The sequence below is a fragment of the Elaeis guineensis genome, chromosome 4 (genome assembly GCF_000442705.2).
Source record: "Elaeis guineensis isolate ETL-2024a chromosome 4, EG11, whole genome shotgun sequence".
NCBI classification, from domain to species: domain Eukaryota; kingdom Viridiplantae; phylum Streptophyta; class Magnoliopsida; order Arecales; family Arecaceae; genus Elaeis; species Elaeis guineensis.
In genome coordinates this window covers 35,328,842-35,342,171 of record NC_025996.2, presented here as the reverse complement: position 1 = coordinate 35,342,171, position 13,330 = coordinate 35,328,842, and the positions used below count along the sequence as shown (strand labels likewise).

The window sequence follows — 13,330 nt, the reverse complement described above, 5'->3', positions numbered from 1 at the left end:
TAAAAGGAAATGCCGAGTTTTGGTGGACTGCAATAAAAGCTGCCTATGGGAACAATGATGATCAGCTCACTTGGGAAGAATTCAAAGAGATATTTTATGATCAGTACTTTTCGAGGATAATGAGATTGGTAAAAGAAAATGAGTTTCTAGCCTTAAAGCAAAAGGATGATATGACGGTGTTAGAATATGCTAACAAATTTAATGAGCTAGGTCGCTTCTGCCCCCAGCTTATGGAGTTCGAAAGGAGTAAAGCTAACAGATTCGAACAAGGTCTAAGATATGGAATTCGATCCTATCTGTCTTCTCATATTTTTAATAACTACAAGGACGTACTGGAGCGAGCTTTGAAAGTGGAATCTTAATTGAAAAGAGCAGATCTAGAAAGAGGAGATAAGAAGAGACCGAGATCAACAGAAAATCTAAAGGATCAGCGAAAAATTTCAAAAATAATAACTCTGATAAGAAGAAAGAATCTTCATCCTGCTCCTACTGTGGAAAAAATCACAATGGACCTTGTCTCAAGAGGATAGGAGCATGCTTCATATGTGGTGAGAAAGGACATATGGCTCGTGATTGCCCAAATAAGAAAAGAGATGACTCTAGACCTAACAAACTAGTTGATCAAAAATAAAAAGAAAATGCACGAGTGTTTACTTTAAACCAGCAGGAGGCCAATGCAAATGATCAAGTGGTGACAGGTATTATCCCAGTCAATTTTATTCATGCTCGTGTGTTATTCGATTCTGGCTCTTCACACTCTTTTATATCTCTCAAGTTTGCTACTTCTTTGAATTGTGTGCCTGAAAACTAAATGAACCATTATATGTTAGCACACCTTTTAAAAATATTGTTGTTGCTAACATTATTTTTAAGAATTATATAATCCAAATAGAAGAAAAAGAATTAGCAGCAGATTTGATTCAGCTAAATATGTATGATTTTGACGTTATTCTTGAGATGAACTAGTTATCTTCGTACCATGCACATATTGATTGTTTTGGAAAAAGAGTGGTATTTCAAATTCCAGATGAACCACAATTCTTCTTTCAAGGCAAAGTTCATAATACGGAACCCAGACAATCTTTGGGTATTATCTCAATCATGAATGCAAGAAAAGCTTTAAGGAAAAGATGCAAAGCATTTTTGGCCCATATAATAGACGTCGAGAAGGAAAAAATAAAGTTGGATGATATCCCAATTGTCAAAAAAATTTTTGATATTTTTCCAGATGAACTATCCGGACTGCCCCCAGAGTATGAGGTTGAATTTAAAATTGATATCACACCAGGAATCGGACCTATATCAAAACCTCCTTATCGGATGGCTCCCATAGAATTACGAGAATTAAAGGATCAACTACAAGAACTTTCGAATAAAAAGTTTGTCCGATCAGGTACATCACCTTGGGGAGCTCCTGTGTTATTTGTGAAAAAGAAAGATGGGAGCATGCGTTTATGCATTGACTATCGGGAGTTGAACAAGATAACCATAAAGAATAAATATCCTCTTCCTCGAATAGATGACTTATTTGATCAACTTCAGGGTGCACAAGTTTTCTCCAAAATTGACTTACGATCAGGCTATCATCAACTAAGAATTAGAGATGAAGATGTACCTAAGACTGTATTTAGAGCCAGGTATGGCCATTATGAATTTTTAGTAATGCCTTTTGGACTAACCAATGCACCGACTGCTTTTATGGATATGATGAACAGAATTTTCAAACCGTATCTGGATCAATTCGTTATTATTTTTATTGATGATATCCTAGTTTATTCTAAAAATATAGAGGAACATGAGAGACATTTGAGGATCGTGTTTCAGACCTTGAGAAAAGAGAAGCTCTTCGCCAAGCTTAACAAGTGTGAGTTCTGGTTGGATAGTGTTGTCTTCCTCGGCCATGTAATATCTAAGGAAGGAATCTCAGTCGATCCAAAGAAGATAGAAGCCGTGGTGAATTGGCCTCGTCCGACTAATGTGACGGAAGTTAGAAGCTTCTTAGGCTTGGCTGGTTATTATAGAAGATTCGTCTAGGGATTTTCTTAAATTGCAATTCTTCTAACTCACTTAACTCAGAAATGAATAAAATTTGAATGGAGCAGTGAATGTGAGCAGAGTTTTCAAGATCTGAAGCAACGATTGATATCTGCCCCAGTTCTTACTTTACCATCTAATAAGGGAGGATTTGTCATTTATAGTGATGCTTCCAAGAAGAGATTAGGTTGTGTGTTGATGCAGAATGATAAGGTCATAGCTTATGCTTCTCGACAACTAAAAGCCTATGAGTAGAATTATCCGACACATGATTTGGAGTTAGCAGCTATTATTTTTGCTTTAAAGATTTGGTGACACTATTTATATGGAGAATCATGTGAAATCTTTACTGATCATAAAAGCTTGAAATACTTATTTACTCAAAAAGAGCTGAACATGAGGCAAAGAAGGTGGCTTGAACTATTAAAAGATTATGATCCAAAAATTAAATATCACCTTGGAAAAGCCAATATGGTGGCAGATGTACTTAGTAGGAAGTCTTCAGCGAATGTGATGACTCTGCTATCCTCAGCAACAAATTCTGAGGGATCTTGAAGATTTACAAATTGAAGTGACTTGTACTGATGTTAAGAATGTGTTAGCAAATTTAATGGTACAACCAGCATTGATCGAATAGATAAAAGTGGCCCAACAAAGTGATATTCATTTATGTCAGTTTAAGAAGGACATGGAGAAAGGGCAACGAACTGAGTTTAGGCTACATACAGATGGAACTCTTTATTTTGAGAACATATTATGTATACCAGGAGATCCTGAACTAAAAAAAAAATTTTGGAAGAAGCCCATAAATTTCGTTTCTCTTTTCATCCGGTAGTACAAAGATGATAGAGATTTAAAACAACTCTTCTGGTGGAATGGAATGAAGCAGGAGATAGCTCTGTTTGTATCTCAATGCTTGGTATGCCAGCAAGTGAAAGTCGAACATCAAAGACCTGCTAGTTTGCTAAGATCATTAGAGATACTAGAATGGAAATGGGAGCATATCACGATGGATTTCGTTACTGGACTTCCAAGGATAACAAAAAAAAATGATGCAGTGTGGGTGATTATTGATCGGCTTACTAAATCTGCTCACTTTCTACCTTTTCAAGTTGGCACTCCACTTGATAAGTTAGCCCAGATATATATTGATGGAATTGTATGCCTGCACGGTGTTCCAATAAGTATTGTGTCTGATCAAGATCCATGATTCGTATCTAGATTTTGGAAAAATTTTCAAGATGCTTTGGGGACAGAATTGAGGCTTAGTACTGCATTCCATCTCCAGACCGATGGCCAATCTGAAAGGACAATTCAAACTCTTGAGGACATGTTAAGAGCTTGTGCTTTTGATTTCGGAGGACATTGGGATAATCATGTGATATTGATTGAATTTGCATATAACAATAATTTTTATTCTAGTATCCGGATGGCACCCTATGAAGCCCTATATGGAAGAAAGTGTAGATCCCCTCTGTATTGGGATGAAGTAGGTGAAAAGAAATTAATAGGTCCTGAGTTAGTTCAAGATGCTAGAGATAAAATTTATCTAATCAAGAGAAGACTCAAGGCAGCACAGGATAGACAGAAGAGTTGGACAGATAGAAAAAGAAGAGAACTAGAATTTCAGGTCGGTGATCATGTTTTTCTAAAAGTATCACCTACTAAGGGTGTCATGAGGTTTGGGAGACATGGCAAGCTGAGTTCGCGATATATTAGACCTTTTGAAATTTTAAATCGAGTAGGAGATGTTGCTTACGAACTAGCCTTACCATTAGATTTATCCAAAGTGCACAATATCTTTCATGTTTCACTACTGAGAAAGTTTGTACCTGATCCAAATAATGTGATAAAGTATGAGCCATTACAAGTTCATGAAGATCTAACCTATTAAGAATTTTCCTTCCGAATTATTGATCGAAAAGAGCAAGTTTTAAGACGGCGTATCATTCCGTATGTAAAGATTCATTGGAGTAATCATGAAGAGAGAGAAGCCATATGGGAGCTTGAAGATGATATGAAGACGAGATATCCATACTTATTTGAAAATGAAGGTATGTTAAATTTCGAGGATGAAATTTTTTTTAGGAGGGTAGAATATGATAACCCGGCCCGATGGGCCAAAAGCCCACTAAGCCCATTTAAAAAAAAAAAAAAAACAGGGAGGAAGACTCCCGATCGGAGTCTTCCCCTTTCCCGGTTCTGATCAGAAATCGGAGTCCTAGGGCCATTAAAAGACCCTAGGACGAGCTCTATAAGAACCCCCCTCCTCTCCTCTAAGAGAAGACACAACAGTCACCGACGATCGCCGGAGTTCTTCTCCGATTTTCCTGATTGAAGCCGCGGCCCCTCGACTTGTGCTCGCCGCGATTTCACGCCGGTGGGGGTCATCGGAGGCTGTGGTAAGTTTCTCTTCCTCTTCCTCCCTTCTCTCCCTTCTTTTCCGTGCCGGTGGGCATGACTGCTGGCGACAGGAGTCACCGAATTTCGTCGGAAAAGGAAAGCCCTGTTCGGCCTCTCCCTTTTTCTGGTTTTTAAGGTGCCGACGGTCACGCCGACCACCGGCTCTGGCCTCTCCAAACCCGAGGGAAGGTCGTCCCTTGCCGTCGGCCACCGTCGGACAAGGTACGGTCGTGAACGATCGGTCTAAGGTACGAGGACCTCTAGGTCCCCTGTTTCGGCCAAAGAAAGCCACGGGAAAAAGAAAAGAAAAGGAAAAAAAAGAAAAGAAAAAGAAAAAGAAAAGAAAAGGAAAAAAGAAAAGAAAAGGAAAAAAAGAAAAGAAAAGGAAAAAGAAAAGAAAAGGAAAAAGAAAAGAAAAAGGAAAAAGAAAAAGAAAAAGAAAAGAAAAGAAAAATATATATTTATATAATAATGATAATAATAATAATAATAATAATAATAATAATAATAATACACATGAAAGAAGTTTCTCTCATCCCTTTCTAAAGTCTTTCTCTCTCTAAAATTGGACTCTTTCTCTCTCTAAAAATTTTTTCTCTAAGAAGCCCTATGAATCTCCTATTAGGCCATCTTCTCCACTCCTAGGGATCTATGACCTTAAATTGGTTTAGAGCCGAAGGAAGAGATTTATTAGACTGATCATCAAATCGGTAATCTCCTTATATTATGTAATTTTATTAAATATATGAAATAAAATTTATTGATGATTTAATATTTTAAATAGGACTGTCTGATTCTTTTAAAGAAGATTAAAAGGTCCAAGACGATCGAGGTAAGTAGATCTTATGCTCTTTATTTATTTTTAAATGATCATATTTTTATGTAAAGAATTGCTATTGATGAAATCATAATTTTTCATAAAATAAAGATCGGTATATGTGATATGAAAAAGCATGTTTTATTATGAGCATTGATTTCATGAATATGTCTTATGAAAATAGAATGATTATGAAGCATGAATTTTATTATTTTTTCATCTATGTATATGTATGCTTTAAGAAAAAGATATAATAATTTCAAAGGCTCTCAGATGGCTATGAATGAATCCCTTCGGGAAGGTCGACATTCGAAGCTAGCATCCACACGAAACATGGCCCTGCCAGTGGGTATAAAGTTGGCACATGAATTAAGAATTCTGTCGATTAAGAAACATGGCCCTGTCACGGGTATAATAGTGACCTTAGCACGAATATCTGTGAGCAATGTTTTGAAACATGATATGAATACATGATGAAAATAATTTACGATTCATAATTGTGAAATATACATGATTTATGCATGCATGATGAGCTTATAACTTGTTTTATTATACGCTCTATGAAATGTTTATTTTTACAATAATTGTTATTTGCTAAATGATGCATTATCATAGAAAACATATGCTTGATCCGGTAAGGAAGCAGAAGTCTACTAACTGAGCTGGTGTAGCTCATATTCTTTTTATTTTCTTTTTCATGTACAGAGAAATAAGGCTAGGACTGATGGAAAGGGAATCCAGGCTTGGGGATCAGTAAAGCAAGCTTGAAAATTTTGCACTAGAAATTCAGTTTATGTTTATCGATTGTAGTCATTATGAATTTTAAGGCTTGGATTATTTCATCTTTGGATTTAGATGCTCTAAACCAGTTTTGGTTTAATTAAATATTTGAATTGAACTTCATTATTACATTTATTTATGATACATCTATTATTATATTTAAGAAGATGAATTTTGGCTTCATGTTATCGTGGGTCCATCCCTCGGTAGCATGACTGTGTTATGTCTCAGATTTGGGGCGTGACAGTGAGTACCGGTGTATCCGAGAAGTTTCCATCGGGTATTGGATTTCAGTAAGCTACAATTTCTACAGCATTCTCAATTGGACTTCAGACATCGATAAATTACAGAAAGGAAAAGCGAAGCATCAAGCTACAAAGTTTCTTTTAATCTCATTGTGTTTCTAGTTGCGTAAGCATACATAAATGTGATGCATTTGCATGATGAGCAGTTGACCAATAATTTTTATATACTATAATATTTAATCATTTACATTTGATAACAAAAATACCGCACTATCTGCAGGTTTGAAAGCGGATTGCATTTTTTTTTCTTTTTTTTTTTGGGGTGGGGGAGCGGGGAATTGTAGAAACCTGCATTTTCAATGGCCAAGGATAAAAAAAAAAAAAAAGGGTGAGGAGGGGGGGGGGAGAGGAGGGAGCAACCTATCCTGGTCCCACATTGATTCATATAAAAATGCCTTGCAGGTTTATTGGTCTGGTCCAATCCTTCTAATAGCTTTAGCTTTTGGGTTATGGTCCATGGCAAGTGGCATTAGAGCTAGGCCTAACATGCATCATAATTTCTATTAGTCATGTGAGCCTCTTACTCAAGGATACCAAAGTTAAGAAGGAAATGATAGGTTTGACTAGGCTCTATGCCATGGATGCCCTCCCTCCCTTGAGGAGGAGCCAATCGTGATGAGGACATCATGGATATCATAGTCCTATATTGACCATAAAAGGGGTGCTACATGTATTTATCATCGAGGATTGGTCTTCTCAATAGCTTGTGGTTTTGGGTTGTGGTTTTGGGCTATGATCCATGACAAGTTGCTCTAACGTGATTAATGTAGACATATTAGGAGAGAACATATGGTGATATGCGAATTAACTTCACTCTTTTCTTACATATAGATGCGAGTTTCGGTAAAAAAAATTACTACGATTTCAAAGCCTTAGTCAATCTTTGGAGGTGCAAGTGAAATCTTTACCAAAAATAGGCACCAATGAAATAAATTCATAGGAGGTCAAGTTTGTTTTCAAAACTGAGTGGAACGAACCATATGCACAATAATAAAGGGATCAGTGTCTTTTGATTCAATGTTTGGTTGGCAAGAATTAAGAGTTAGGAATAGTTATTAGTTGTGTTAGTCCATTCGCATGTTTTGCAACTCATTTAGCTATAGAAAATGCTAATTCTCATGGGTATTGAAATCCTACAAAAGGAAGAATCCATAACCAATGAGCTTAGGTATTAATATTAGTTATATCACAAAAAGATGATATAGAATATTTTATACATTGGTAATATAATACTATATAAATTTGTGTTATGTACTAATATGACATATATTAAAATCATGCTATATATTATACTTGAGATTGTCATATCATGTCATATTGTATTATATATTGAACAATTATTATATTATTAAATTATATTATTATTATGCTATTATAGTTATATTATTATTTTATTTATATTTAACATACATAAGTATATAATATTACATATTAGATAATATAATCTTATGTACTATATTTGTATTTATACTATATTATAACTACATTTTTATTATATATTAAAAATAAAAATATTATATTTGATAACATTTATTAATAATATTCTTGTCATCACATATTAATATACTATATTTATTAGCATTGTTCTTGCATTATTAAATTATATTATCATAACAATAATATTATATTAATTATTATCTTTTTGTAATATATGAATATTGTTAAGCAAGTCATTGATGAAAAGGTAAAGGTAGCACTAACTAAAGATAAATTGAAAAAAGAATGATTGATATGGTTTGGACATGGACGATGTAGACCAAGAGATGTAGTAGAAAGAATGATTTGATACTTATAAAATGAAAGCGATTAGAGATAGACTAAAACTCATATGGTATGAAGTAGTAAAGAAGGATTGGACTGATTCATGTAGCTGACTCAACTAGTTCAAGATTAAGGCTTAATTGAGTTGAGTCAATTGATATATGAATAGAGCTATTAAAATATAAAATTATATTATATTCTATATTATTTATATTTGCATTATTTTGGAACACTATAATAATATTAATTAATATTATAGCAAAAGATTAATAATTTTATTGTACTGTGAATATTTATATTGTTATATTAATAGCACAAGTATCATCGAGTAAATACTTTATATTCTGTTATTATATTTGTATAAATTATAAATTATACAATATCATATATCACATTATATCATTTTATCATATTTTTTAAGTGTTATCATTAGGTTATAATAATATGGGATCAACAATAATAGTAGTAACACTAGTGGTATAATATTGCTGATATAAACACTAATATAACTTTTATGTATTATAATATATTGGTTGTAAATAATATATTGGATTATATACTATAAGGTTTATTTCATTCCCTTGAGATTACCCAGCTTATCCAAAAATGAGAATTGAAACTAGTCATTATCCAATAACAGATTTCCTAGAAATGAGCATATTAGGCTCAATTTCTATTCCCGGCAACCAAGTGTGGCATAAGAATTATGTGGTTTACATGTCTCTCTTTTCCACTAACCTCCTTTTGTTATTTTTTGTTGTCTTTTTTTTTTTTAATTTTTTTAGAGAAGTTGGATTAGTGAAGCATGGTCGAATATAGGATTAAGGGTGTGTAAAATCCATATTTACCACATGAACAAAAGAAAGTTAACCAACTGAGCTAGTTGGCACCCTCATATCCTAAGCCATTCTTTTATTTTATTTTTATTTTATCAAAATTTAAATGCTATAAATCTTGAAAATCACTTTATTTCCATCAATCACCAATGTTCTCCCCTTTTTGACATGTAGAACTTGAAGAAATAGATCTATTTTTTAGTATTTTATCATAAAAATAAAGTTAAAATAGAAGTGGTCGACATCGAAGGGGTACCAAATATAGTTTCCCACATTAAGTTAGAATATATATATAAGTGAGACATATGTTGTCTATTTAACCATTTTTATTATCGTGCCATGTCGATAGCTTTGAGGTGCTTATGTTTGTCTTCTTGTAGATAGATTATTTTGTATGAGACATTAGGTATTTTACTATCATGGGATTGCTTTGCCATTGCAACATAAAACTAGAAACAACCAGTTCTCACTAAATATTATTTTATTTATGAGTAAAATGGTGGCAAACAACAATTGATTAGTGAGATGGATGAATACAGATGACATTCTAATTGAACAATATACAAATAGCAAAACAAATTAAAAAAAGGAGCAATCATTAAAAGAGTTCTTAAATTTGGATTCTTACATATTTGGATTGGGGGTGCTTGCACTATCATTAAGAGAGAGAGAGTGAGTTACAATCGCAGCACCATCCATACCTGCTTAGCTATGCTTGTGGTTGCTCTTCCCCATAACAAACTTTAACTTGGTAAATTTTATTGCTAACTCTACATAAATCCAATCATATATTCTATCAATGAATCCAAGATAAGAAATCCTGATATCCTTTTTGATCATTACTGCACCAACAAAACCCCAGAATCCCATGACAAATCCCAATGTTGAGATGGCATAAATCCATATCGTATCAAAGTCATCTTCATCTACTTCATCTTCGTGATGTGGAGATGCATTAATAGGGCAGTCTGGTAGTGGTTGTCCGCAAAGATAGAGATTACCAATATAGATAGAGGGGTCATTAAAGGTCACAAATTGGCCCTCTGACAGAATTCTTCCTGATAAGTTGTTATATGATAAGTTCAAGTCACTTAAGTAATTCAAAGCAAGCATGGTTTGAGAAATTTGGCCTGAGAGATCATTCATTGATAAATCGAGTGATTCCAACTGCCTTATGTCGTTGATATTGTGTTTTGTTCAATAAAATGATCCCTAGATAAGTTCAAGAAATGTAATCCATGAAGAATTGTAAATTCATCAGGGATCTCTCCAGAAAGATTATTGTCTGATAGGTCAATACTTGTAACCAGTAACAGCATGCTAATGTACTCAAGTTCTAATTCTTTTGTATTTATCAAGAGACTCTCTTTGTAATATAACATTGTTGTACGATTTGAAAGCATCGGTTTGCCTCTCTCCTGTTCTTTTACCATGCAGTAAAATTTCTGAAGGATGATGGTGGATTTCCTGAGAAGTTGTTGTATGCCAAGTCCAAAACCTGAAGAGACGATAGACTAGATATTTGCATCGGGATATTACTATCAAAAGAATTCGATCTTGGATGTAGAACTCTTAGAGATGAGAGGCTTTCTCCAATCCATATGGGTATGTTGCCTGAGAATTTGTTTTCACCAAGATCAAGAATAACCAATTGTGTACAGAGTCTCAAGAAGGAAGGAAAGTTACCAGATAAGCGATTGTTTCTCACGTGCAAAGATTGGAGCTTAATAGGACATGCCATTGTGCTAGTCGTATCTTCTACTCTCATATTTTCTGGTACATCAAGGATTTCTTGATGTAATTTTCTCCAACAGTCTGGAAATCCTCCAGATAACTCATTACTGGAGAGGTCAAGAACCTCCAAAGAAGTCCAATTACAAATCCAGCAGTCTGGAAATTCTCCGGATAACTTATTATTAGAGAGGTCTAGAACCATCAATGAAGTCCATTTACAAAGGAACCGCGGAATGCTTCAAGTTATTTGGTTGTCGGATAAAGAGAGTACTATAAGGTCTACCTTTTCAGAGAAGTCCAAGGAAGTAGGTCCAGAAAAAGAGTTGTTGGAGAGAATTATGACCTCAGCCACCAGATAAGGTATTGGACCAGAAAAGCAGTTGGAGCTCAGATCAAGAGATGTATCAACATGGCTCCCCAAAGAACGTGGTAGCTGTCCTTCCATACAATCATGGGATACATTGAGATCAAAAATATCCCTATACCACAACCATGATGGAATCTTGTCTGAAATTCCAGTTTCATCTAGCCACAATGATTTCAGATGTGCCTGTGTTTGAAGCCAAGCCGAAAATTTAGGTCCCAAATGGTAAGAGGTCATATAGATATAAGAAGCATTGAAAGAAGGAATCCAACCATCACTTGGGATCATTGTCAAGGAGTTGTAAGACAGATCAAAGTAATCTAATGATGTGAGGTTGGAAAAGCGCTCCTCAGTCAAGTATCCTGTGAAGAAGTTCAAAGACAAATCCAAATGTATGAGTCCGGATAACTGGCCCAACTGTTCTGGGATTGTCCCACTAAAATTATTGTTGTTCAAGTCAAGAAATGCTAAACTCTGAAAACAGCTTCTCCCACCCAATTTATCATTAAAGCATTTAGAAAATCGTTCTATGAGTCTTGTGATGTCTCCTCCAATACTGTTATTTGATAATTCCAAGGAATACAAGTTGCATAGTTTTGATGTGTTTTTTGATATCTGTCCGGTAATATTGTTATTCGACAATAATAGATGTTCTAAATGGATAGAGTTTCCAATAGTTTCTAGTATTTGTCCGGCAATATTGTTACATGACAAATCTAATTTCTGCAAGTGGGCAAGGTTTCCAATGACTTTTGGAATTCTCCAATAATTCTGTTATAAGATAAACTTAAATGCTCTAGGTGGCTAAGATTTCCCACGTTTTCCAGAATTTTTCCACTAATTTGATTGCCATCCAATGCCAAGTGCATGCCTCAGTTGGCTAAGATTCCCCAAGATTTCTGCAGTAGTAATTTGGTTTTCAGATAAATCTAAATGCTCCAAGTATTTATTATTCCGCAAAGATTGTGAAATGCCCCCAGTAATATAGTTCTCAGAGAAATCCAGGTTCTTCAAATGGTTGAGATACCCCAGCATAGCTACAGCATTTGATAAGCTCCCATGAAAGTAACAAGCACGGAGTTCGAGTCGAACAAGATTGCTAATATTAAGCAGCCAGGAGGGGATGGTAGATTCAAAAGCATTGTGAGAGAGAGAAAGCATGGTGAGAGAAGTGAAGTTTACATGCTGTAGAGTAGAAGGAATACCAGGTAGTCCAGTAGAAGATAATTTCAAGACTGACAGAGAGGGGTGCAAATTGATCTCACGAAGCCAATTTGAAGCTTTTGAGAGGTTGGCGAAACTCAAGTCAAGGTATTGCAGAGAGATGATTCGGGAGAGCCATTGAAGGTCATTGACATGTAGAGCTATTGCATAATATTCAGAGTACATACCCACTTGATCATAAAACATGTACCCACCCCGAAGATCTAGATAGTGCAGGCTCGAGAGATTTCCAATCTGGAGAGGAATGGGTCCACCAAACCAAGCCTTGGAGAGGTTAAGGTACTCCAAGTGCATGAGAGAACCAATAAATTCGGGGATGGGAGCGCCAGAGAAGTTGTTCATGCTCAAATCCAAATACCTCAAATGTATCAAGCTTGATAAAGAAGGACTTACCTTACTTGGTCCAAGGAATTCAGTTCCATAAATCAGTTCATAACCATACGGGAATCTGAGATCAAGCTTTGCCACATGGCCGCTGGTGGTGTTGTCACAGCCGACTCCCCTCCATTGGCAACAGTCTTGGCCCGTCCAAGAAGAGAGCCACTCATCAGGGTCATAGACATCTGCTCTGATGGTAAGGAGAGCTCTTTTTTCACTCTCTATGCTGCTGCCCCCCATCTTGGAGCCATCTCCACTGCCTAGGCAGAGGCAGAAGGGGATGTCTCCCACGCATAAGAGGAACCCAATCAGCATAACACGTGTAATAGTGAGAGATCTCTTGTTGCATCCACCATCATTGGCCATAAGAGAAAGTCCCAACATTAATGTCACGTCCTGAATCCAACATCCGAGTCGGATACATGATGGCCGCATACTCCTTAGAGCAAGTCCTAAAGAATATGCAAGGTCAAAATAAATCATTACAACCTTAACATCCATAATAATTAATTTCAACAATAACTAGTAAAATTTGCATAATTACAAATTAAATTTTTTCTTCAATCTTCTGATCAGGTACTATGACACTCTATTTATCCATCTGCTCACCCGTAAATCCAAGCCATAGCCAATCATCAACATCCTGTAACTCTGAGAAGAAAAAAAAGATGAAGGGATGTGAGCTTTATAGCCC

General features: G+C 35.4%; 1 pseudogene; it reads right to left on the bottom strand.

Annotated features, from left to right (window-relative positions):
• Positions 1–9,641: 9,641 nt before the first annotated feature.
• Positions 9,642–13,020, bottom strand: LOC105043003 (receptor-like protein EIX1; annotated as a pseudogene).
• Between the last annotated feature and the right edge of the window lie 310 nt (positions 13,021–13,330).